A 24,821-nucleotide genomic window follows, 5' to 3' on the forward strand; every position below is an offset into this window, starting at 1 on the left:
GATTTTTTATATATTCTTTTGTGGGAGAGGCTACGAGGGTGGGAATGTACTTGAAAGGACTGGAAAATGAGTGGGATTAGGGTGAGTGGTGTGAAATTCCCAAAGAATCAATAAAAAATATTTTTTAAACTTACTTTTGGAAGCCAGACAGCAAGGACCTGATGTATTAAAATGCAACAAATTATTAAACAAAACCACTTTGAACAAGAATCTTATATTTGATGATATATCCCCTAATAATGAAAATTATGTGAGCTCAGGAGATGAACCAATAAATAAAGTGTGTGCTGCGCCAACATCCGAACCTGTGTTTAGATCCACAGCATCCACAAAAAAAGCAAGGGGTGGAGATGCGTGTCTGAAGTTCCAGCATTAGGAAACAGAGACAGGATGACCCCCAGGGCATGTTGGCCACTTTGTCTAGCTGAGTCTATTAGCTTCATATTTAGTGAGTCTGTCTCAAATAAAGCGAAGAGCCAGTGAGACGGTTCAGTGGATAAATGTTCCTGCTGCCATGCTGGATGACCCAAGGTTAGCCCCAGGGAAATCTCACGGTGGAAGGAGGTCACTGTCTCCTGCATGTTGTCCTCTGACCTCCACTGTGCGCCAGCACACGACCCCACACACAATCACACACCTCTGCAAAATACATAAAGGAGAACGGTACAGAGAAGGTGCCGAATATTGACCTCTGGCATCCACAAGTGCTCCTGTGTGCACACACATGCACACGTCACGTTTACACACATCCATACCATACCTGTAGGAAAAGATAAACCAGGGCTAAAGGAACCTCTTACCATTGTAGGCTGGCCCTGAAAGAAATGCTTAAAAGGAGTCCTACCAGTTTAAAAAAAAAAGACATTAGGTGGTCACCTGAAGCCATACAAACTAAAGAAATATAAATAACAAATAACAGTATGGTAAATACACAGGCAATTATAAAAAACAGAATTATGTAACAAAATTTTGTGATTCCTCTGTTCATATTTTTCACATGGTTTGAGATCAGTACATTAAAAAATTATTAGTCTAAGTCCTATTTAAACCCATGTTGTAGTTTTCTTTCTAATTTGAGGCATATATTTTTCAAGTATTAGCTTAAGATTTGTGGTGGAGCATGTAAATACACAATTTTATCAAGGCAGCTACTAACAGATGTAGGAACTAGGACATAAAGGAGCAGGATTTTTTATGATGTTGGTGTTAAGCAGGAATAAGTTCAAATTTGATTATTACACACTTAGGGTATTAAATTCCAATTACAGTTTTTTTCCAAAATAATGAAAGCAATCTTAAAATTGATTTCAAACCACAGCAGACCCTGGGTATCCTAGACAACCTGAGTGAAAGTAAACAGCTAGATAAGGTTACAGCTCAGGGTAGAGCACTTACCTGGCAGTCAGGAGGTCCTCGGTCCAATCCCCAGTACAAAAGATAGACAGGAAGACAGGCAGACAGACGGGCAGACGACGCGAAGACGGCGACAGGCAGAAAGGGAAGTTAGGGAAGGAGAGAGAAGAATACTAGAAATTTACTATCTAATTTCAAAATATAGTACAAGCTAGTAATTAAAACACCATGGTGCTAGCTAAACAAACAAAACCCAGATACGCACAAGAATAGAGAACACAAATAAATCTGTGCATTTATAGTCAGAAGATCTTTAATAAAGGCACAAGGAATAAACAACTGGAATAAGGACAGTTTATTAGTCGGGATTCTCTAGAGGAACACAAAAGATAGACTGAATATATGTGTGTGTGGTGTGTGTGTGTGTGTGTGTGTGTGTGTGTGTGTGTGTGAAGTGTGTATGCTATTTACTAAACCAGCTTGCCATTAAAATGGTCACAAGTTGGCTCACATGTAAAAGGCTGAGATCTTGGTAGTTTCTGGGTCCCACAGTGGCTGTCTCACATTGGTGAGACTGACAATCAGATAGTTGCTGGGTCTACAAGCTGGGTGCCTCAGCAGTTCCAGTCTGGCACCAGAAAACTGGAAAGTTCTGGAAAGTCACTGCTCCTGAGTCAGTGGGGGAGCCTAGAAAGGCTGGTTCTGCTCAGCAGAGGGCTCAGCAGTCACAGTACAAGAGAAATCAACTCAAGAGGCAGAAAGAAGGCTGAATAAGCAAGAGGGAAGGTCAGCAGAGTGAATAGTTTTCCTTCTGCTGGGCCCTTTTTAAAAGACTTAGTTATTTTTATGAGCATGGGTGTTTTGTCTACATGTATTTCTATGTACTAAGTGCATGCATTGCCCACCGATGCCAGATCCCCTGGACTTGAGTTACAGACAGTTGTGAGCAGCCATGTGGGTGCTGGGAATAGATTCTGGATTCTGTGGACGAGAATGTAGTCCTTTTTAACTGTGGAACCATCTCTCCACCCCCACGAGTCCTTTTCCATTTGGGATGCCACGAGAAAGCACCACTCACATGTGGAGTGGGTCTTCCCCACAAATGAGCAATCTGGTTATTTCTTCAGGTAAGGGTCCCTACTTCAGGGACATAATTTGTGGCAAGCTGGCACCAAAACCAACCATCTCAGAAGGGATCTTCAACAGTGATGTTGGAAAAACAGGGTCTCTGTATGCAGAAGAATGAAATGATCTTACACCAGGCATGAAAATCAACTTAAATGCATTAAAGCATCCAATGTAAGATGTGAAACAGAAAAGCTACTAGGAAAAATAAAAAATTGCTTGTGCTTTTCAAATAGAAGCTTTTGATTAGCATATATTAATCACACAAAACGATTACATCGTATTTTCATACTTGCACATAATATACTTGAATTATATCTATGCTGCTATTCCTCCCCCTCTCTTGCCCCACTTCCCTCTACCCTTAGTCTAACAGTCTTCCCAAACAGCACCCCTTTCATATCTTTTCTTTGTAGCTTCTATGTATGAAAGCATGGCATTTTTCTTCCTGAATGGGCTTATTTCATTTAATATGATGATCTCCAGCTGCACCTATTTTCCCGAGAATAGCATAATTTCATTCTTCTCTGTGGCCTAATGAAACCCCATTGTGTAGATGCACCACATGTCTTTTATTCAGCAGCTAATGGACACCTAGGATGAGTCCATCGCTTTTCAGCTGAGAACGGTGCCTCGGTAAGTGTGTATGCAGGTGTTCTTATTTCCTTTCTGATAAATCACGGACAAGAAGCAACCGAGGGGAGCTCCCATTTCCAAGTCACAGCCCGTCATTGAGGGGAGTCAGGGACTCGAAGTAGAAACGGCGGAGGAATACTGCTTGCTGACTCGCTCGCAGGCTCATGCCTAGCTGGCTTCCTTGTATTGCTCATGAGCGTCTGCTAAAGATGGGTGGCTTGCAGTGAGCTGGGACCTCCTGCATCATAACAGATCAGGACAACCCCTCAGACACACCCACGAGCCCATCTCACCTGGTAAGCCCTCAGCCGACTCCAGGCTCTGTCTAGTTGACAAGGAAGGCTGACTGGAACAGCAGGTCCCTACCTTACATCCTGACTTAAACTTCTCCAGGCATATACCCAAGAGTAAGATAACAGCTTAGCCGTATGGTAGTTCTATTTTTAACTCCTTGAGAACCCACCATCCTAATTTCCACAGTGGCCGGGCTAATTTACATTCCTACCAACATCATGTAAGGGTTCCTGGAGAAAGATTTTTTTATCTTGGCCCGCACAGTGATTTTGTTTGGGTATGGCACTAATACGACATACAACAAAATAAAAATTAGACAAATAACTTTAAACTTCATTTAAAAGTTTCTGCATAGTACATAATACAATCAATGAAATAAAGTGACAGTATATAGAATGTGAGAAAATCTTTACAAACCATGCACCCTAAAAGGTAGGCATTAATATCCAAAATATGCAAGGAATTCAACTCAATACCAAGAAACAAATACTACTATGTGAAAATGGGCAGGAGACATATCTAAAGAGCACACACACAAATTGCCAGCAGGTATATGAAAAATAGTATTTGGCACCATAAACCATCAGGGAAATTGTACCAGACCACAGCTACCATCCAACACCTGTGAAAATGGCCATCATAAAAATGACAACGGAATGGTAGTGAGGAGATGTGGAGAGAGTAGAACCCTTGTCTGCAGCTGATAAAGATGTAAATTAGTATAGGCTTGTGGAAAAACGCAAGGCGAGCAGTGACATGCCCTCGCAATCCCATCCTGGGATTGCGTCCTAAGGAAAGGAAAGGAAAGCCACGCCTCAGGCATCATCTGCCCTGCTGTGTTCACCGCAGCAGCCATCACTCACAATAACCAAGATATGGAAGCAACTCGAGTGTCGCCTAACAGATAACTGAGTGAAGAAAACGTGTGTGTGTGTGTGTGTGTGTGTGTGTGTGTGTGTGTGTGTGTGTGTGTGTGGTCCTGACGTACTCCCTAAGTATATACGATTTTTATTTGTTGATCATGGCATAATAAAGCCGGGGTGGTGACAGGGTGGAAGAGAGATAGCTGCACAGTGCCAGCTGGAGACTGCAGTAGCCTGCTCAGTAAGGAACAGACTGTCAGGCAGAGACGAGTGAGAGAGCCGGGGAGATGAACACCATCATTCCTTAACCAGATCCAACGACATCTACAGCTAAAACAGAATCACAGCGTGAGGTATTGCCCAATAATGGCCATGTATGAGGCCACAAATTCTCAACAGATTTTCAAAGACAAAAGTCATACATAGTATCTTCTCCTACCACACTGAGATGAGGTTAGAAATCAGGAACCCCAAGAAATGGAAAATTCATCAATTTATAGAAATGAAAAAAAAACAACTTAACCTATGCATACAAGGAGAAATGACAAGAGGAAAATTTTTAAAAAAATACTTAGGAGTGAGTGGAACAATATACCAAAACTTACTGGACACTATATAGATATAGATGATATAGATATATAAGAGAGGAGTTCGTAGCCAAACCACCACAATAGAAGCATGATGCATATTAACTCCATAAAAAGAATCACTTAGCCCAAAGGATGATGGTCACACAGCATGGTATAGATTTAAGCCATGATCCTCCCAGCCACTGCCTGCCTTCTCATGTGCCAGCACTTTGCAATGGAGGATCATCTTTCTGACAGAATTCCAGGGAGGCACACGTAAGAAACAGGGAGTGTGTCTGCTCTTCTTAGGAATCCATTTAGTACCATCTTGAGGACCCAAATTTATGACCCATATAAGCTCAGTCATCACCTGAGGGTCCTACCTCCAAATGCCATACATGTGAACTTAGAGACCAAGTTTCCAACACAGGAAGTTTTGGAAACATGCTTAACTCACAGCACATCAACTTATTGTTGGTTGATCCCTTTGTCGTGTGCCTTCGATTAGTCTATAAACCGCAGCAGCTGGAGAGTTTCTGTCCTGTTTCCCATTATGTCACCTTCATCTAGCAAAGGTCTCAGTGGAAGAGTCTCAATATATAGTCACTGAATGGGCAAAGAATTAAAAGAACTTAGTAACGTGGATAAATCAAGGACCTCTGTGATCAAGACTTTTGTTATGCTGTGTTGAGCATCTGAGACACCATCATTCCCTGGTTGCCTGCCCACTACCCACTGGTGGCAAAGTCCTCTCAAAGCAAACCAAGTGATGGTTTGGGGCTAGTGACCTGAAGAAGAGTTTATAAAAGTTGAAAGTCTAATGGGGGTTAAAAGGGAAAATGCTGGTTAGGGGCCCAGACATTTCAGGGGTAGACTTCTCGGATCAGAACCATGTGGGAAGCCAATCTTTTCTCAAGAAGTTTCCACTGGGTTGGAATCGAGCCAGTCATAAAAGAAAAGTCCCTGGGTCTGACTAAGCCAGATAGAAGGAACACGAATCACAGTGGGCAGGAACTTCAGCCTTGAAGTCCTTCAGGCCTGCCATCAACCAAGTGACCACTGAGATTTCTAAGGGGCCAAAAGACACTGTGAGCTCAAGAACACAGAATCTCTTGGAGCTGGAAGGTTCTGTGAGTAAGTGCCTTGAGATCTCTTCTGGAAATTGAACAAGAATAATAAGATCTAAAACACCAACAATCAGGCCAGGTGTGGTGGTGCACGCTTTTAATCCCAGCTTTCAAGAGACAGAGGTAAGGGGATCTCTCTGGGAGTTTGAGACCAGCCTGGTCTACATGATGAGTTCCAGGACAGCCAGAGCTATGTAGTGAGCTGTCTCAAAAACAAAGAAAGAAACAAACAAATAAATAAACCAAAGATCAAAACAACTGTTGCTAAAAATCTCTGAACTGATATAAATGAGCTTTCTTCTTTCTTCTGCCTTATAGAAATACGACTACTTCAGTTTCAGAGAAATAATGAATTTCCATTTTCTGAAGAGATTCAAGTGACAATAGAAGACTAGCAAAAGATTTTACAGCAAGTAAATGAAAAAGCCCTGCTGGATGGTGGTTTGGGAAACCAAACCACAAACCAAGGCCCTATAGGGCTCACTCAATTATTATTTGTCACGTCCTTACTCTCTAGCCTTATAAATCGATGCAAAGACAATTAGAGACTAGAGGTGGCTCAGCTGGCAAACTGCTTGTCACAAAAGCATAAGAACTTTGAGTTCGAACCCCAGAACCCATATTTTAAAAGCTAAATGTGGTGCTATATGCTTATAATGCCAGTCTTGGAGAAGTAGAGATAGGAGGGGCCTGATGACCAGCAAGTCTATCCAACTTGGTCAAGCACAGATTTATAAGAGTCCCTGCACCAAAAAACGTGGATGGAGTTCCTGAGCAATAGCACCAGAGGTTGCTGACCTCTATCCTTTACACAGATGCACAGTATACACACTTGGACACACATACACACAGTCACACAAGTTTTTAAGACATCTAGAACTTGTCAGTACTTGAGCAATCCTAATTTTGAGCATCTCTCCTTGCTTTACAGATGAGGTCGTGAGTAGCACGGATGCTCACTCATCAGCTGGTTCCCTTTGAGAAGCTCTCCAAACACCATCAAGACAAGGCCACACAGGAATTCCTGGACAAGGCTCCTCTACAGGTGACATCATCCCCACCCAGGCCTGTCCTGCACCCCGTCATAGCACCAGGCTCGCGGACTCTCACTGCCTCATGCAGACTCTCAGTTCTTCACATGGACCCTGCGTCTGATGCCTAGGTGAGAACTGTTGTCATTCTTGACTGTGTTCTGACACAGACCCTGCTCCACGTCTGACCATTTGCTCTTGCTTGGACACCGTGGTGATAAAGACGTACAAGCATCCTTCTGATCAGTCTCTCTTCACTTTCCACCTAGCCCTCAGAGCCTCACACAAGCTACTGACAGGTCTATCCTGATATTGGCAAATGAGACTGTCATTTATCACTCCTTAATTTCTTCGACTCAATTATAGATTTCTTGAAACAAGGATTATTAATCTTCATAGTCTTTCCCACTCTGCCTAATATAGTTCCTGGTGACAAAATTATTAGTTAATGGATTCAAATTACTCCCTTATCACCAATATAAGTCCCACATCATGCTCTGAGTAAGCAGAGTGGACAGCTGCTGGCTTGGTGTAAATTTAGTGTTTAGGAAATCTCTCCCTGCCAAAGGTCCACCCTCTGCCAGGAGACCCAAAATAACCACTCACTCACTCCTTTGAGTCAAGGCCTTGAGAGCCCTTGTTAAAATGTGAATGTCATCTAGGAGGGATAACATGAGGCTATCAATGCCTATTAATAACATCAAATGTTACTAGATTAGCAGAGAATAAGAACGATACAGAATATGAAAAAACAGACTTGAGTCTGCCCAACAATCGAGGGCCAAATCATGAACAATGTTTTGGCCATAGGTGGAGGCCTACAGAAAAAAATACGGGTCCCTAAAAATTCAGGGGAGATAAGAATTTTAAAAGCATCTGGCAGGGCACAAAAACAAAGATTAATAACTCCTATGTTTTAACCTGGTCTGTGCTAGTAGCATTCTATATCTATATCATTTTATTTCAGAGTAAACTTGTCTCTGAAACTAAAATAAGGATTACCTCCCCCTTTTTTTTAAGTGTAGAAACCAAGGCAGACAGTATGAAGACAAGCACTGACATCTTCCACACTGCAGAGCTAAGAATTAAGCATGAAGGTTTGGCCTCTGGTGTCCATGAAAGCTCTGTGCACCACGGTCCCTCTGTTCCATTGCTGTTTTGGTTACTATGGTCCTGCGCTTACAGATGGTGTCCCGTTCACTCAATGAGCTGTCCGTCAGAGTTATTTTTCTGGTTCTCTTAAAAAACACTCTGCAAAAGCAACTTGATGGACTTGATGGAGAAAGGGCTTATTCGGGCTCACAGTTTGAGGGTACTGTCCATCATGGTGAAAGTCATAGCAGGAGCTTAAAGGGGCTACTCATATTGTATCTGCAGCCAGGAAACAAAGGAGAACCACTGGGAATCAGCTCAACTTTTCCTTTTCATGCAGTCCAGGACCTCTGGCCACTGAATGGTATCATACACAATTAAGATAGATCTCCCCACTTTAATTAGTCCTATCTAGACAATTCATCACAGGCATGCTTACAAGCCTGTCTCCTAGGTGATCTAGATGCTAATGAGTTGACAATATCAACTATCACATTGCGCCTATTCCTCCCAGTCATTTGTAAATATGCTTTTGAGAGTGGAGCTCATGAAGGTTGACTCCAGAGTCCTTACATTTCCCAAGAGACTCAACCACGCAGCCTTTTAAAAGCTTCTTAACTTTTCTTCATTTTTCTAGCTCTTTCCCTGCAATTTGCCCCCACATTAGCACCACTTGAGTCCATAGTCCTCCACTGTCTCCAAATCATCCATGCAAGAGTGACAGATGTCACATACATTTTGTACCATTGACCTGACGAAAAGCCACCAATATACTTAAGTAACAGAAAAAGAAAAGTCTTAAGCATTGTTATAAAGGATTATAAGACATAAAAATGCAACAAGTAAACAGTAACCAGGGGAAATACTCATGGCATGTATGACCAACAGCTGATTTTCCTAATTTATACTAAATTCTTAGACATACTACCATCCCCAATCAGAATATTACATATGAAGTGTGTGTGTGTGCGCGCGCGCGCGTGCATGCACGCGCGCGCAGGAAAATCAGAGGCTCAAATGCACTTAATTATGATTTAGTCATAATTAAGGAAATACTATTGAAAATCATAGTGTGGTATTATTTCATACTTATTATATTGGATAAACTTTTTAAGATTGATGCCTCATCTTAGAGAGAATAAGAAATGGATCCATAATGAACTATTGTTTAGAAGGTAATTAGTACAACTTTGAAAAGACATTCTCAAATTTACACCTTTGCCAGGGATGTATGAGACTGAATTCAGGGTCTTTTTAAACACACACACACACACACACACACACACACACACACTGATATAATGAGATCAGTATTCTGTACTTGGAAAGATACATCTTCCCATCCAGGTCTAGCCAGGCTGGGGCTGCGGTGGTCCAAGTGCTGACATTCAGAGCCTGCTGAAAACTGGAGGGGGTGCTGCCCCCCCAGACTGCCAGGAAAGAAGCAATGCAAAAAAAAAAGGCACTGGAAAAAATGGCAAAACCAAAGGGTATCTGTGAGGTCTGTCCCTCTACATCTCACTTAACAAGCAATACACCTCATGCACCATGATTGCCTGGTGGTTGCTATAGCAACAGAGGGCCGAGAAGCTGATTTTCTGTTTACTTCTTGCTGCACAATGCAGAAGTATCACACACATGGATGTTCAAGTAAGAGGAAGTCTTGGGGTGCCCAGAAGATGTTTACATCTCAGCTTTCAGTCTACGAAGTAAAACATTTTCCTTACTTCATTTCTGACTGCAAAAGTGGGCCAGGCTCGCTTTTCTATGTCTAATTGCCACACTGATTTGCCCACATTCTAGAGAGCTCTAATGCCTTTTTGATAGTTCATATAGCTTTATAACAAATTTCCCTCAAGACCTTTTCAAGCCTAAAATAGTAGCTGCTGCACTAGAACTCTTTCTCATTTGAGTAAGAAAGGTAATTTTTTTGGAGATTATTTTAAATTGTCCATTTATTATAACTAGAACACGAACATCTATTTCAAAGTCATTAAAGATTGTCTTTGAAATCCAAATACACAAAGTGTATTGATTTAAACTCTGATGGCTGGCTATATTAACTCTAATTATCTACCATAGCAACAATTTACTCAGCCAAAGAGGGTGATAATCATGGAGGCGGAGGAAACTGAAGAGGAGGAGGCAGTTTATTTCATGCAGTTTTGCCTAATTTGGCTTACCCTCCATATTTGTAAAAACTTGTTAAGAGCTAAAAGTATCGAGGCTGTTTGGTGCTGGGGGCAGCCATGCTAATTCATTGGGAATAGACAGTAGCACACGCCCCATGCCCCTCGTACATCTGTCTGGTTTCCTCGGGTGCTGCTCTCATAAAAACTGGAAATGGTTATTTTCACACCTAGCTGTCTTATTCTGCCTTGCTTCAACTGCTACAGAGTCTGCCCCGCATGTCTAAGACCCTCAGTCTCATGTAAAACTACAAGGGCCAAGCACGTTCCGAAACAATCTCAGCACTTCTTTTTCTGCACAGTGAACTCCCTTCCACGGTTTCTATTGCACTGAGGTTTGGTTTCCTCACTTGGCCTGCTCGCTTGTTTTGGGGGGAGGAGGATGTGAAACTTAAGGACCCCGATCTATCACTGAGCCATATTCTTAGCCTTTGGTAATAAGTAGCTCTGCTCAACCTTGAACTCAATCCTCCTGCCCCAGCCTTGTTAGCACTAGAAGTAAGAGATCTTGACCATAATCTCTCTGTGCTGAGTTCAGGGAGGCCTGTTGCTGGTAGCAGGGGTCTATCATCCCTGTTTCCAACTGCTTCTCTTCTGCTGCCTTTGTCCTGCAACCTTGGACCTTTCTCAGAGTGTGAATACTAACATGAATGAGGAGACTCAGTGATTAACATTGAGGCCAAATATCCTGTCCTCACGCTCTTCACAGGGATGTGAAAAGCTGCTTAAGAAGTATAAACCACCTAGGCCACGTGCCTCAGCTCTTCCGAACCAGGCAGCCCAGCAACACACTGCAGCAGTGGAGTCAGGCCTTGAAAACTGACTTCCCTAGTGTTGTGTCTATGGGGGAAGATCTGAACCCAGAGAGAGAGGGACCTGCTGACATGGGAACCACTCAAGGAGTCTACTGCTCACAAGCAAGGCTGAGGCAGGCAAACATATGAAATAGCTTACCAATTAGATCTTGATTTGGGATATACATGCCTGCTGTGGAATTATCCTTCTGTATTCTGTCAATATGTATTACTCTCATTGGTTAATAAAAAACTGACAGGTCAGTAGCCAGACAGAAAGTTAGGCAGGAAAGCCAAACTGAGAATGATGGGAAGAAGGAGGATGGAGTCAAGAAAGTCACCAGAACCTCAGGAGGAACAGGACACACTGGAGGAAAGGTAAAGCCAAGAGTCACACAGCAGAATGTAGATGAATAGAAATTGGTTAATTTAAGCTGTAAGAGTTAGTAATAAGCCTGAGCTATTGGCATGTTAAGGCTTTTGATCATCTCATGCCTGCGCATAACTAGGTATGCATATGACTAAAATCAGATGAGTTGCAGGAAGGAACATGAACAATAGAAAATGATCTTAATCTGCCAATCAAAATAGGAACCCACCAATACTATACCCCTTGGCAACCAAACCCCTCCTCCTTTTATGCTGCATAAAAGGAAGTTTCAGACAGCTATCCAGACCCTTAAGCACCTTCCTGTGGCCTGGTGTCACTATTCACAGTGTACTGACCTGTACTATCAATTTCCTTTGGATAAAGTTACCTCACTTCTTGGTTAAATCAATTTGTATATTTCAATCCTTTGAATAAGAGGCCAAGAACCTAGAGGTTCCCTGCCCAGACTCTGTAGTTACAAGGCCTCTGGGAGCCAATAGAAACTTGGTAGATAACATCCAAAAAGAACGAAATCAAATTTAACTCATCTTGAAATGCAAACCATTCTAAAACACTTTTCTTTTAAAAAGAAAAGTCTGAAGCGACCCGAAAAACTCCACCAAAGAACTCCTACAGCTGATAAACTCCTTTAGTATCGTGGCAGGTTACAAGATCAACTCCAAAAAATCAGTCGCGGGGAGGGAGGGGGGAGGAGGAGGGAAGGAGATGGAAATTTTTAAATATAAAAAAAAATAAACCATGAGAAAAAAAAAGAAAAAGAAAAAAAAAAAGACAAAAAAATCAGTCGCCCTCCTATATACAAAGGATAAGGAAGCAGAGAAAGAAATCAGAGAAGCTTCACCTTTCACGATAGCCACAAATAGCATAAAATATCTTGGGGGTAACTCTAACCAAGGAAGTGAAAGACCTATTTGACAAGAACTTTAAGTCTTTGAAGAAAGAAATTGAAGAGGATACCAGAAAATGGAAGGATCTCCCTTGCTCTTGGATTGGGAGGATCAACATAGTAAAAATGGCAATACTACCAAAGGCAATCTATAGATTTAATGCAATCCCCTTAAAGATCCCATCAAAATTCTTCACAGATCTTGAGAGGACAATAATCAACTTTATATGGAAGAACAAGAAACCCAGGATAGCCAAAACAATCTTATACAATAAAGGAACTTCTGGAGGCATTACCATCCCTGACTTCAAACTCTATTACAGAGCTACAGTATTGAAAACAGCTTGGTATTGGCATAAAAATAGAGAAGTCGACCAATGGAATCGAATAGAAGACCCAGATCTTAACCCACAAACCTATGAACACCTGATTTTTGATAAAGGAGCTAAAAGCACACAATGGAAGAAAGAAAGCATCTTCAACAAATGGTGCTGGCATAACTGGATGTCAACCTGTAGATGAATGAAAGTAGATCCGTGTCTATCACCATGCACAAAACTCAAGTCCAAATGGATTAAAGACCTCAATATCAATCTGAACACACTGAACCTGTTAGAGGAGAAAGTGGGAAGTACTCTACAACATTTGGGCACAGGAGACCTCTTCCTACGTATAGCCCCAGCAGCACAGACATTAAGGGCAACATTGAATAAATGGGACCTCCTGAAGCTGAGCAGCTTCTGTAAAGCAAAGGACACTGTCACTAAGACAAAAAGGCAGCCTACTGACTGGGAAAAGATCTTCACCAACCCCACAACAGACAAAGGTCTGATCTCCAAAATATATAAGGAACTCAAGAGACTAGACTTTAAAATGCTAATGAACCCAATTAAAAAATGGGGCACTGAACTGAACAGAGAATTCTCAACAGAAGAAGTTCGAATGGCCAAAAGACACTTAAGGGCATGCTCAACCTCCTTAGCAATCAGGGAAATGCAAATCAAAACAACGTTAAGATACCATCTTACACTTGTCAGAATGGCTAAAATCAAAAACACCAATGATAGCCTTTGCTGGAGAGGATGTGGAGTAAGGGGTACACTCATCCATTGCTCGTGGGAATGCAAACTTGTGCAACCGCTTTGGAAAGCAGTGTGGAGGTTTCTCAGGAAATTTGGGATCCACCTACCCCAGGACCCAGCAATCCCACTCTTGGGAATTTACCCAAGAGATGCCCAATCATATTACAAAAGCATCTGTTCAACTATGTTTATAGCAGCATTATTTGTAATAGCCAGAACCTGGAAACAACCTAGATGCCCTTCAGTGGAAGAATGGATGAAGAAAGTGTGGAATATATACATATTAGAGTACTACTCGGCGATAAAAAACAATGACATCTTGAATTTTGCATGCAAATGGAGGGAAATAGAAAACACCATCCTGAGTGAGGTAACCCAGGCCCAAAAAGATGAACATGGGATGTACTCACTCATAATTGGGTTCTAGCCATAAATAAAGGACATCGAGCCTATAATTCGTAAAAATCCTAGAGAAGCTATATAAGAAGGTGAACCCAAAGAAAAACATATAGTTATCCTCCTGGATACTGGAAGTAGACAAGATTGCCGGACAAAAAATGGGAACATAGGGGTGGGGTGGGATGGGGGGAGGGGGGATGGGGCGAGAAAGTGTGAAGTGGAGGATGGGAAGAGCTTGGGGGAATAGGATGGTTGGGATATAGGAAGGGTGGATATGGGAACAAGGAATTATATATCTTACTTAAGGGAGCCATTCTAGGGTTGGCAGAGACTTGACTCTAGAGGGGTTCCCAGGTGTCCAGAGGACGCCCCCAGCTAGGTCCTTGGGCAGCTGAGGAGAGGGTGCCAGAAATGTCCAGATCCTATTGCCATACTCATGAATATCTTGCATATCACCATAGAACCTTCACCTGGCATTGGATGGAGAAAATGACAGAGCCCCACATAGGAGCACCGGACTGAGCTCCCAAGGTCCCGATGAGGAGCAAAAGGAGGGAGATCATGAGCAAGGAAGTCAGGACCGTGAGGAGTGCGTTTACCCATTGAGACGGTGGGACAGATCTAACGGGAGACCACCAAGTCCAGTTGGAATGGAACTGATGGAACAGGGGACCAAACCGGGCTCTCTGAATGTGGCTGACGGTGGAGGAGGACTGAGAAACCAAGGACAACGGCAATGAATGTGAACTCTACAGCATGGACGGGCTCACTGTGAGCCTTAACCTTCACCTGGCGATGGATGGAGATAGAGACAGAGCCCCACATTGGAGCACCGGACTGAGCTCCCAAAGCTCTGATGAGGAGCAGAAGGAGAGAGATCATGAGAAAGAAAGTCAGAACCATGAGGGATGCGTTCACCCACTGAGGCGGCAGGACAGAACTAATGGGAGACCACCAAGTCCACTTGGAATGGGACTGATGGAACATGCGACCAAATTGGACTCTCTGAAAGTGGCTGATGGTGGAGGCTGACCGAGGAGCCAAGGACAATGGCGATGGGCTTGGTCTCTACGACATGTATGGGCTCTGTGTGAGCCTTGTCAGTTTGGTTGCTCACCTTCCTGGACCTGGAGGGAGTTGGGAGGACCTTGGACTCAACATAGTGTAGAGAACCCTGATGGCTCTTTGGCCTGGAGAGGGAGGGAGTGGGGGTATGGGTGGAGGGGAGGGGAGGGAAGAGGGAGGAGGAGGGGAGGAGATGGCAATTTTTAATAAAAAATAAATAAACTGGAAAAAAAAGAAAGAAAGAAAAGTCTGTAGGGCAAGGGGAGCTAGGGGTTCCCATGTTGAGGCTGCCAGGGAGAAGCTGTGACTAGAACCCACTCCACGTCCCCTGTGAGATTGTTTTCCTCTTTGGGAGCAGACACAGAAACTAAGAGTCAAAGCTTCAGGTGGTTAAACGCCTAAAACACAACACAAGAAACAGAAAGGGGCAAACAGTAGTGGAATTTGGAACTTCAGACTTCAAATAAAGAACAAACACCTGGTTCAGTAAACGGTGTTCCCTCCTCATTCCTGCACTCCTATGTCAATGTTACCTCTATCTTATTAATGAATAATGAATGAGTGAATGTTATTAATGAATAAAGTCCCATTGTTTGGGAAAAATTACTCTCCCATTGCCTAATTCTTAAAGAAAGTTCTAAATGTCTCAATGGGGAGTTGAATGTGAAGAACTGCCCAGCATGACAAAGAAGTCAGTTTACAATTACAAACTTCCAGTGAATATCCTATCCCAAGAATGTGTGTGTGTGTGTGTGCGCGCGCACACTTGTCTTGAGGTGCACATATTGAGGTCAAAGGACAACTCAGGTGTCTGTTCGCAACATCTGCCTTGTTTGAGACAAAGTTTTTCGCTGTTTGCTGCTACATATGCCAGGCTAGCTTACCCACAAACTTCCCAGATTTGTCCTTTCTCTACTCCCAGCTCCATTATCAACACTGGGATCACAGAGGCACACTACCATGTCTCTGGGGATACAAACTCAAATGTTTGCACGGCAATTCATTTACCCACGGAGCCATCTCTCTAGTCTCTCCCTCCGGTTTCATTCTACTGTTAATGCATAGGGATGTTCCTGTAGTCCTAAAACTTACATATAATTTCTCTGCTTTACTCTTTTACATTTTACCTCACAAATCTGATTTTCTGAAAAATGTCCCCACGGGCTTCTGCCAGTCTCCAGTGTGCTGTTATCTGTCACAATGCATTTCTTTGCTCCTGTTCAAATTCAACAGAACTGCTATATTTCATTTCCCATCATTCTTCCCACTTCAATTGTGAGCAGACTATAAATGCAGTCCGGATATTCTCAAGGATGAGGAGTAGAGGTCTAGTTCACACAATGATGGAAGAAATAGCATCCCTCATAAATGGTACCAGCACTTTTCCATCTCCAGGAAGATTCATATGTGGATTGGGTATGACTGAGAGTGTGGCCCTTTGTGATGTCACAGGCACACAAAATCTTCTCATCCAAGCCTAAAATCTCATGTTTCTGGTTCTATGAGAGTAAAAGTTATAGCACTGGGAAATGTAGCTCAGTGGTAGAGCACTTAACCAGAACGCATAAGGTGTTATGTACAAATAAACAAGAACAGAAATCCCAAATCTATTCAGAAGAGGAGGAAGAAAGATTCTAAGAGCCAGAGGGACTGGATGTCTCCAAGGAAGCAGCATCTTCCAGACACAGCAGGAATGAGGCACAAGTGAACTCACAGAGACTGGCAGGTGCACAGGACCTGCACAGCTTCAACCCAAGCAAAACCCAGCACAGAGATGGGAATGTGGACCCCAAGTCTCACCTCTAATACAGAACCTGTTTGCAACTGACACCCACAGAGAGAAAAATCAGGGTTTTTCCACCCAATGGAATGCCACTGGATATATTAACCACACTCCAGGGGAGGTCCCATGCCAAGGAGTGGCTGGCCAACACAAAACTGACTCCATGTTTTTGTGTGAATGCTTTTTGATTTGCTACTTCTTTTTTATCTTATTCATTGCTTTGACCTTTGTTTTTAAGAGAGAGAGAGAGAGAGAGAACATGAAGGTAAGTAGAGAGGATCTAGGATGAGTTGGGAGAGGGGAAAGAATATAATTAAAATACATTGTGTGCAAATTTTTTAATAAAAATTTTTATTGAATTCTATTAAACTATCCAGTTGAGGATACACTGAAAATAGAAATTATAAAAGAACTTTAGCTGGCCATGTGGAAGGCTCAGGATGCTAGTGACGAATCCTGCTTTGCCAACTCAACGGAAATGGTGAAGACAATACTAAGATGAGCACGCTCAGGTTGCAGCTATGACGGAAGCTGAAGCTCTGAACTGCGCGCTCACTGTGGCGGAGTTGACTGCAGGTGATGCTGGTGTTAAAGAAGTAGCAAGAGAGCTGCAGTGGCCTCTCCTGCAAACACACAGCCACCTGATCCTTTGCCTTGCCACTTAGGAGCCCTGTGTGTCTACTTGGCACAAGACAGTTTGAGATCTCTTCCTTTGGCCCAGTGTTTCCTGAATGTTTCCAATTGCTGAGAAGGAAATAAGACTTTTTAATTAGAAGACCAATAGTAATAGTCTTATTGTTGAAAGTAGCTAACATGCTATGATATGTGCCAGGCTATGCTATGGATTTACCTCACGTATTTAGACAGAGACAGATATAGATTTGATACATGTATGCATGCATACATACATAGATACATACATACATACATGCATACATACTTAGAGAGAGATTTATCCTTATGACCTGGCTCCCCTGGGGTCTCCCAAAGCTAACATTAACCATTTTCAGCCTAGGAAGCAACAAAGAGTAGGGGACAAGCAGAGACCAACCACATAAAACTAGTGACAGATCAAGTCTCTATTCCCTTGAATCTTGCCCTTCTGCTAAATTTTGAAAATTGGTAAGAAAACTATTTTTCTTCAGTTCCCTATCTCAAAGAGTCAAGTTCCCTTTGGGGATGGCATTAATAAGTCCCAGTGAGGAACAAATTAGGGCAAAAGAAGTGCTAGGCAGTCCAGCTTCTGGGGCACACATTTTATGGATCTGTGGCTTTTCAGAAGGACAATCGGGTTAGATGAGGTCTACAAAAGGAATCGGGAAAATTATGCTTTTAAGATTGTAGCTAGACTTTTCAATGGCCAACTGACCACTTCTGCATTTATTTCTGCCCTAGAAAAACTCCTTTTTTTCTACTTTATGGTGTAATGAAGTGAATCTTAGACTGACAAGGTAGTTCAGTGGGTAGGAGCGCTAAACCAAACAGCCTAACTTTGATTTGAGAATCCCACAGTGGGAGAAGGAAACCAACTATGGAAAGTTCTCCTCCTACCTCCAGACATGCAGCATGGCATGGGCTCAACACACACACACACACACAAATACACACACACATTAATGATAATAAGGGAAAAATATCTCCTTATACTATTTTGCAAGCCTTGTACTGACCCATTATCTACTTGAGACTTCTTTCATGGAGTTACTCCATTCCATCTTGGTAACAAGCCTTTTAGGCTGAGCATGGCCTTCCTAGTGGAGTCATTTCAAATATGACTAGCACTTCTTGTTGCAGGAATCCAAAGTCAGAGCAAGAACATTTGCCCTCTTGCCCTACCGAGTGGTATCTGGTAGGTGCTAGGAAGGATTCGGACTCTCTAGGACCCATCCAATTTAGGGAAGGAAGCTTTGGCAGCCTAGGTCATAGGAAACAGCACACAACAACATGGACACACGTCAACAGTGGTGGGATCGTTAACGGTGCTATCTATGTGGGAGCTCCAGCCAGGCAGCCCAGAGCAGTATGAGGACAACATGTCTTGTGGAATGCTTCAGGGGTGACCACATGCCCTGCTCGCTGTGTCTACCACTGTATTTCTTTCTAATTTCATCCTGAGAGAAGTCACTGTCAAGCAACGAGCATAATTCCTAGCCATGCCCTGTGTTCCAGGGGAGATGGTCAGAAATATTAGAATGCCACTCATGGCCTCACACCAAGGCTTCAGCCTAAGGCTAAATGTCCCACTCACAGGGAGCTTGTTTATACTGGCAGACATGCTTGTAATCCTAGGATGACTTGAGTCTAGCTGATTTCTATGGAGACAGACACTATCTGTGAGAGCCTCATCCCACTGAAGCAGAAGTGGCAGCACACAAGGTGACAGAAGTACCTGCCATCCACAGATCTACCAAATTAAGAGTGCTACCCACAAGAGCTGATGCAACGTCTGGAGATGGCAAGGCGAGTTCTGTAAGGGGATCTATATATAAGAAACTACCATCCTTTATCTGCACAGAGTACATGTGCAGAGAGCCACTAAATCCTGTTCAAGATTTGTCAAGCATTGCCCATAGAGACAGTCACCACGTTATCTAGATGGAAGTGTGGGATATGAGGGCGAGCGGCCTGTGACATCTTTCACCCCATTGGTCGCCAGGGTTGATTCGATTGATCTGGCTGGCTAGGTGGGTTTCCCCTTCCTCCCTCACCGTTCCATGTGCATCCCTCCCAAAGCATATCTCTTTATATTATTTTGCAAGCCTTGTACTGACCTGTTATCTACTTGAGACTTCTTTCATGGAGTTACTCCCTTCCACCTTGGTAACAAGCCTTTTAGGCTGAGCATGGCCTTCCTAAGGCATGTGCTCCGTCAAAGAAGACGATCTTCCCTGAATAAAGGAGAAGCTCTCAAGGAAGTGTGGATGGTAAAGGGAGAGTAGCATCAAGAGGGAACCATTGTGTTGGGCAGATAAGCAACAGTGGCTACCCGGAAGAAGCACTAAGTGTCCTTGTCCTTTCTAAAGAAGCATGTTATGGGGTAGTTGTAACGATGAGGATTTTAGGTCCTGTGCCAAACTGGAATGGCAAAAACTGAGGGACAGGGGCAGAAGGACCTTGCTGTAACTCTTTAAGTGACACTATATATACCAATGGCTGATATAAAGGATATTGATAAGAAAAACTCCCTCACATCAGCTCTATATCTATTTAATTTTTAAAAATATGTTTATTTTATGTGTATGGGATGGGTGTTTTGCCTATATGTTTGTCTGTGCATTACATTCTATCAATGTCCAAGGAGGCCAGAAGAGGATGCTGAATCCTCTGAAACTGGAGTTACAGAGAGTTGTAAGCTGTCATGTGGGTGTTGGGAATTGAACCTGACTCCTCTGTAGGAGCAGCCCATGCTCTTAACTGCTGAGCCATCTCTCCAACCCCCAGATCTATATTTGATAAAGACTTGCTAGGTGTTTGAAGCTGAACAACGCTGGGGAGATGGCTCAGTGGTCAAAGAGCCTGTAGCTCAAGCATGAGGACCTGAGTTCAAATCTCCAGAACCCACACAAGACCAGTTGCCTCTGTAATCTGCTGTTTTTACAGTAAGAAGAAAGGCAGAGACAGAGGAAGCCATGGAAGCTCACAGACAAGGTGCCTTGCCCACACATGGAGAATATCTCTAAACAATATGGAAGGCAAGAACACCCACTGTTGTCCTCTGACCTCCACACATGAACCACATGAACACACACACAAAACTGAAAATAGAAACACTACCAAACACATCCTATTATATTTCTAGGATGTCCAAAGGACTGTGCTCTGAGATAGTTTGATGCCTAGGCTATACCACATGTAGCTCTTCTGAGGACTTACGGGTCAATCGTGACCTGAACAGCTTGTGAGTCCACGCAGTGATTATAATAATTTCATTCACTGTGAAATAGGCACGTTCTGCCAAAGCGTACTCTAATTCTGAATCATATCTCACCATTCTATACCTCTTCCAAAATGGAGGAAATAGTCCAACTCCGTTCAGTTCAGTGAAGAATTGTGAGTTATACCAGAATTGTGAACAATGTCAAAAAGACAGCTCTACGGTCCTCTCATTTAAAATGCAAATAGAGCTGAGAATGAGGGGAGGAGAATGTGTTCAAAAGACATATTTTCCTTATGATAGCTTCAACCTGGTATCATAAAGACATATTCTAACCTGTGATTAATCTAACCAGTCACATGAGTCAGTAATGTCAAAATGACTTGGCTCGAACAATGAATTCTGAAAATAGTGACAACAGATGTGGAAGCAAGTGGAGAAAAGAGAATGAAGAAAAGGGTGGAAGTGGGGCAAGCCGCTTGGAGAGAAGGGAAGACCTGAATGTGAAGTGCCCCATTCCAAAGCCAACCCGTTGGCTGAGCTCAGGGACAGAAACGCTACAGCACAAGCAACTCAATGCCAGAAGAACTCCTGACTCCTGCTGAGACATTGCTTATTCATGTTTGAAACCAGTTGTTCAGAAATGCAAAGTCAATAGTCATCTCTATATATGGTATCATTTAAAGGATATCAGATGATCTATTTGGCACCCTCTCCCTCCAGTTTTTCACTTTCAACTGGACATACACCTGATATCTCTACTCTTGTAATCATTTCATCAGATTGCATTGCTATCTGGAAAATGTATAGATTCTGCTTCTGCCTGTTACATACTACCAGGTCAGCTTGATATTTGTCTGCTTGGACATCCTTCTCCTGAGCACAGCTTCTGACTGAATTAATGATGCCTACAGTCTCTGCCTTCTTTATAAATCTCCAGACTATGTTGATATGTATCATACTAAGGATGTATATCTTTAAAGATATAAAGATCTAAAGTGCCAGGTATAATGATGGATGCCTGAAACCCCACTTACTTGTGAGAATGACGCAGAAGAACCTAAGTTTAGTCAAGGAAACAAACAAAAAGGAAATAGAGAGATTGGGGCTAAGGAGAGAGAAAAACAGAAACAGATGGACCGAAAAGAGAGAAGAGGAAGAGAGGAAGGAGGAAGAGAAAGGAAGGAAATGAGGGAGGAGGAGATAGAGGGAGAGGAAAGGAGAAAGAGAAAGACTGAATTATCAAAAAATATTTCAAAGTTAAGCCAGGCATGGTTGTGCACACCTTTAATCCCATCACTTGAGAGTCAAAAGCAGGTGGATCTCTGAGTTCAATGACAGCCTGGTCTACATAGCAAGTTCCAGGACTGCCAAGACTACATAGAGAGAACTTGTCTCAAGAAAACTGTAGCTATAGATATAGATAGACATTTCAAAGTAAATCAAAGACATAAAACAGTAGAAATCTTAGAAGTAAATCTGTAAGTTTTATGACCTCAAATTCTAAAAATCATTTCTTGGATATGACATGAAAAATATAAGCAACAAAAAAAAAACATTGAGATAAACTTAAAACATTTGAACATCATAGGACATTACTAATAGAGTGGAAAGGCAACTGAAGGCATGGGAAGAAATGGAAATAATACCTCTGAAGAAAGATTATATTACCCAGGACATAGAGAGTTCCTGACTCCAAAAGGAAACCAACAACATAACTTCTTAAATGTTGTGATGATTTGAATGAAATGGTCCTCCATAGGCTCGTGTATTTGAATACTTGGTCTGTAGTTGGTGGGACTATTTGGGAAAGATTAGGAAATGTGGCCTTATTGGACAAGGTATGTCACCCTCTCTGCCTCATGCTTGTGTATCAGTAGGAGAGCTCTCAGCTGTTCCTGCTGCCATGCCTTTGATCTGCCATCATAGACACTAACGTTCCAAAACTATAAGCCACAAATAAACTCTTTCTTCTCTAAGTTACCTTGGTCATAGTGTCTTCTCATAGTGACAGTAATGAAGATAATAGGCAACACATAAACCCACACATATAAACAAGTGGGCAAAAGCATAAGCAAAGATTCTCCGGATCTCTGATCATTTGGAAAATGCTAACCAAAACTGCTGGTTACCATTCTATGCATATTAGGATGGCTCTGAAAAGAAAATACCAGGTCTGCACTCAGGACAAGCTAAGACAAGAGAATCAGAAGTTTGAGTCCAGACTGAGCCCTACAGTGAGTTTATGTCAAAACAGATTTTGGAAGGAGGAAAAGAAAGAGGGAGGGAGAGAAAGGAAGCTCTTGTGAGAATATGGAGAAGCCAAAGCCCTCTGCATTGCCAGCAGGTAGAATGAGCCAATTGCTGTGAAAAATAGTAAAATAATTTGGTTTCTCAAAAAATTGAAAATTGTTACTATATAAGCAAGCAGTTCTGCTTCTAGAAGCAGGGTCTTAGGTATGTATGTCCTTTCTCGTGAGAGGAAAAATGAGTCAGTTTACATCGACAACCTGGCATTATCTACCAGGGACCAGTCTCAACAAAAATACATCTTGCCAGGGTACAGGCATGGGGATTTAGGAAATATTAGTAAAGAATATGAAGATGTGAATGAAAATAATAAAACAGAGAAACATAGAAGAGCATCGGGAGCAGTTCCAGTATATGGCGCCCAATCTGGGGCTGATCAGTGAACCCCGAAACACACAGAAGTGTGGCCAGGCATACAAGAGAGTACATGAGGGACACGGCAAGAAAATTGAACCGCAGGTGGAGAGGTGAGTAACGAGCAGTCTAAAATAAATAAATAGTGGATAATAAAAAAGGAAAGAAAAAGGTGGGGCAAAAAATTGGGAGTAAAACTGTAAATATTTGTAAATATGGAGCAAGGATAGTATTCAATTATCTGTACAGTCTCATGGATGTATTGTGATAGCCAGAGGAGCTGACGTGGAGCAGAAACTAATACAGAGGTTTTTAGAATTTGTAAATATTATGTTCCCAACCCTGCGTGCTGGCGGCGTTTCCACCGGTGCTTTTAGTCTGCTCTAGGACTCAGAGAGGCCAAAATGAGGCCTCGCCTTCTCCCCGTGCAGCCATAGCCGCTATCTCTGCTTAGCAAGTTCAGAAGAGAGAAGGGAATGCAGGGTTTGACCTAGCAATGGTCTGGGTTACCACTGAAATCGTGGCAGTCCATGCACACACACTGTGGCCAGCTGAGTCTGACTCATGCCGTGTTGAGTCAGGAAAAGCAGTACCTGGAGTCTGTCAACGGAAACGCCTCAGTTGCTCCGACATTCAAGGAACCTATATGGATACATCTTTGGCTTTTAACAGAGGAAAGGATTCAGGAATTCTCCTAATTTTGTGATTACAAGGTTTAAAATAAAAAAGCAGGGATGGTAAAAATCAGCATGGCTATATCCACCTAAACTAGTAGTCTCACTTGGCGGTTTCAGAGCCACTACAATGGCGCAATGGCGAGCACCTGGCAACCTGAGCTAAATTTGCCGGCCGATAATGGTCGTAGTGGGACCACTGAACATAGCCTGTGTCCTGCCCAGGCTGCCTGATCCCAAGTACCCAGGCAGGACGGCCAAGCAGTGGAGGGAGCATGACTTGCACCCTGTAGCAAGGCCCAGCTTTAAGCCCAGATCCCTGTTTCCTGGCCTGACAGCCAAACTGCAAAAAAGTAGCCTCGGGGAACTGCAGCTTCAGGCCAGACAAATATCTGTTAAAACTAAATGAGGAAGTTAAGCCTGTCAGCTAGGCAGACTTGCAGTTTGGATTAGAAACAGCTTACAAACTTTTAGTAAAATATCCAATGGTGAAGACCTTATTTAAAATATCCTACAGGAGACCTTGAACCACTAAGTGAAATTCTTAAAGGGAGCAGTGATCCGAATTCCACTAGAAGCTTACAAAAGCTGCCAGACAGGTACTCTCCCAGGTACAGTGTGCTATACAGAAAGAACAAGTACATTATACTAATTGTGACCAGCCTTGGCAAGCAGGTATATTACCTACAAAGCTTACTCCTACAGCAGTTTTATGGAAAACCGGTCTGCTTTTATGACTGTGCTTTCCCATTTTGGCAATTAAGATATTAAACCCTAATTTTGAAGCAGTAGCTTGCTTAGCACAGAAAAGCTGGATGGAATCTAGGAGATATTTTGGCAGAGAACCAGCTATGATCAGTGTTCCTTATACTAAGCAACAGATTGACTGGTTATTTCAAAATAGTGATTCTTGAACAATTGCATTTCCTC

Source organism: Arvicola amphibius, chromosome 8, assembly GCF_903992535.2.
Source record: "Arvicola amphibius chromosome 8, mArvAmp1.2, whole genome shotgun sequence".
In the NCBI taxonomy this organism is placed as follows: domain Eukaryota; kingdom Metazoa; phylum Chordata; class Mammalia; order Rodentia; family Cricetidae; genus Arvicola; species Arvicola amphibius.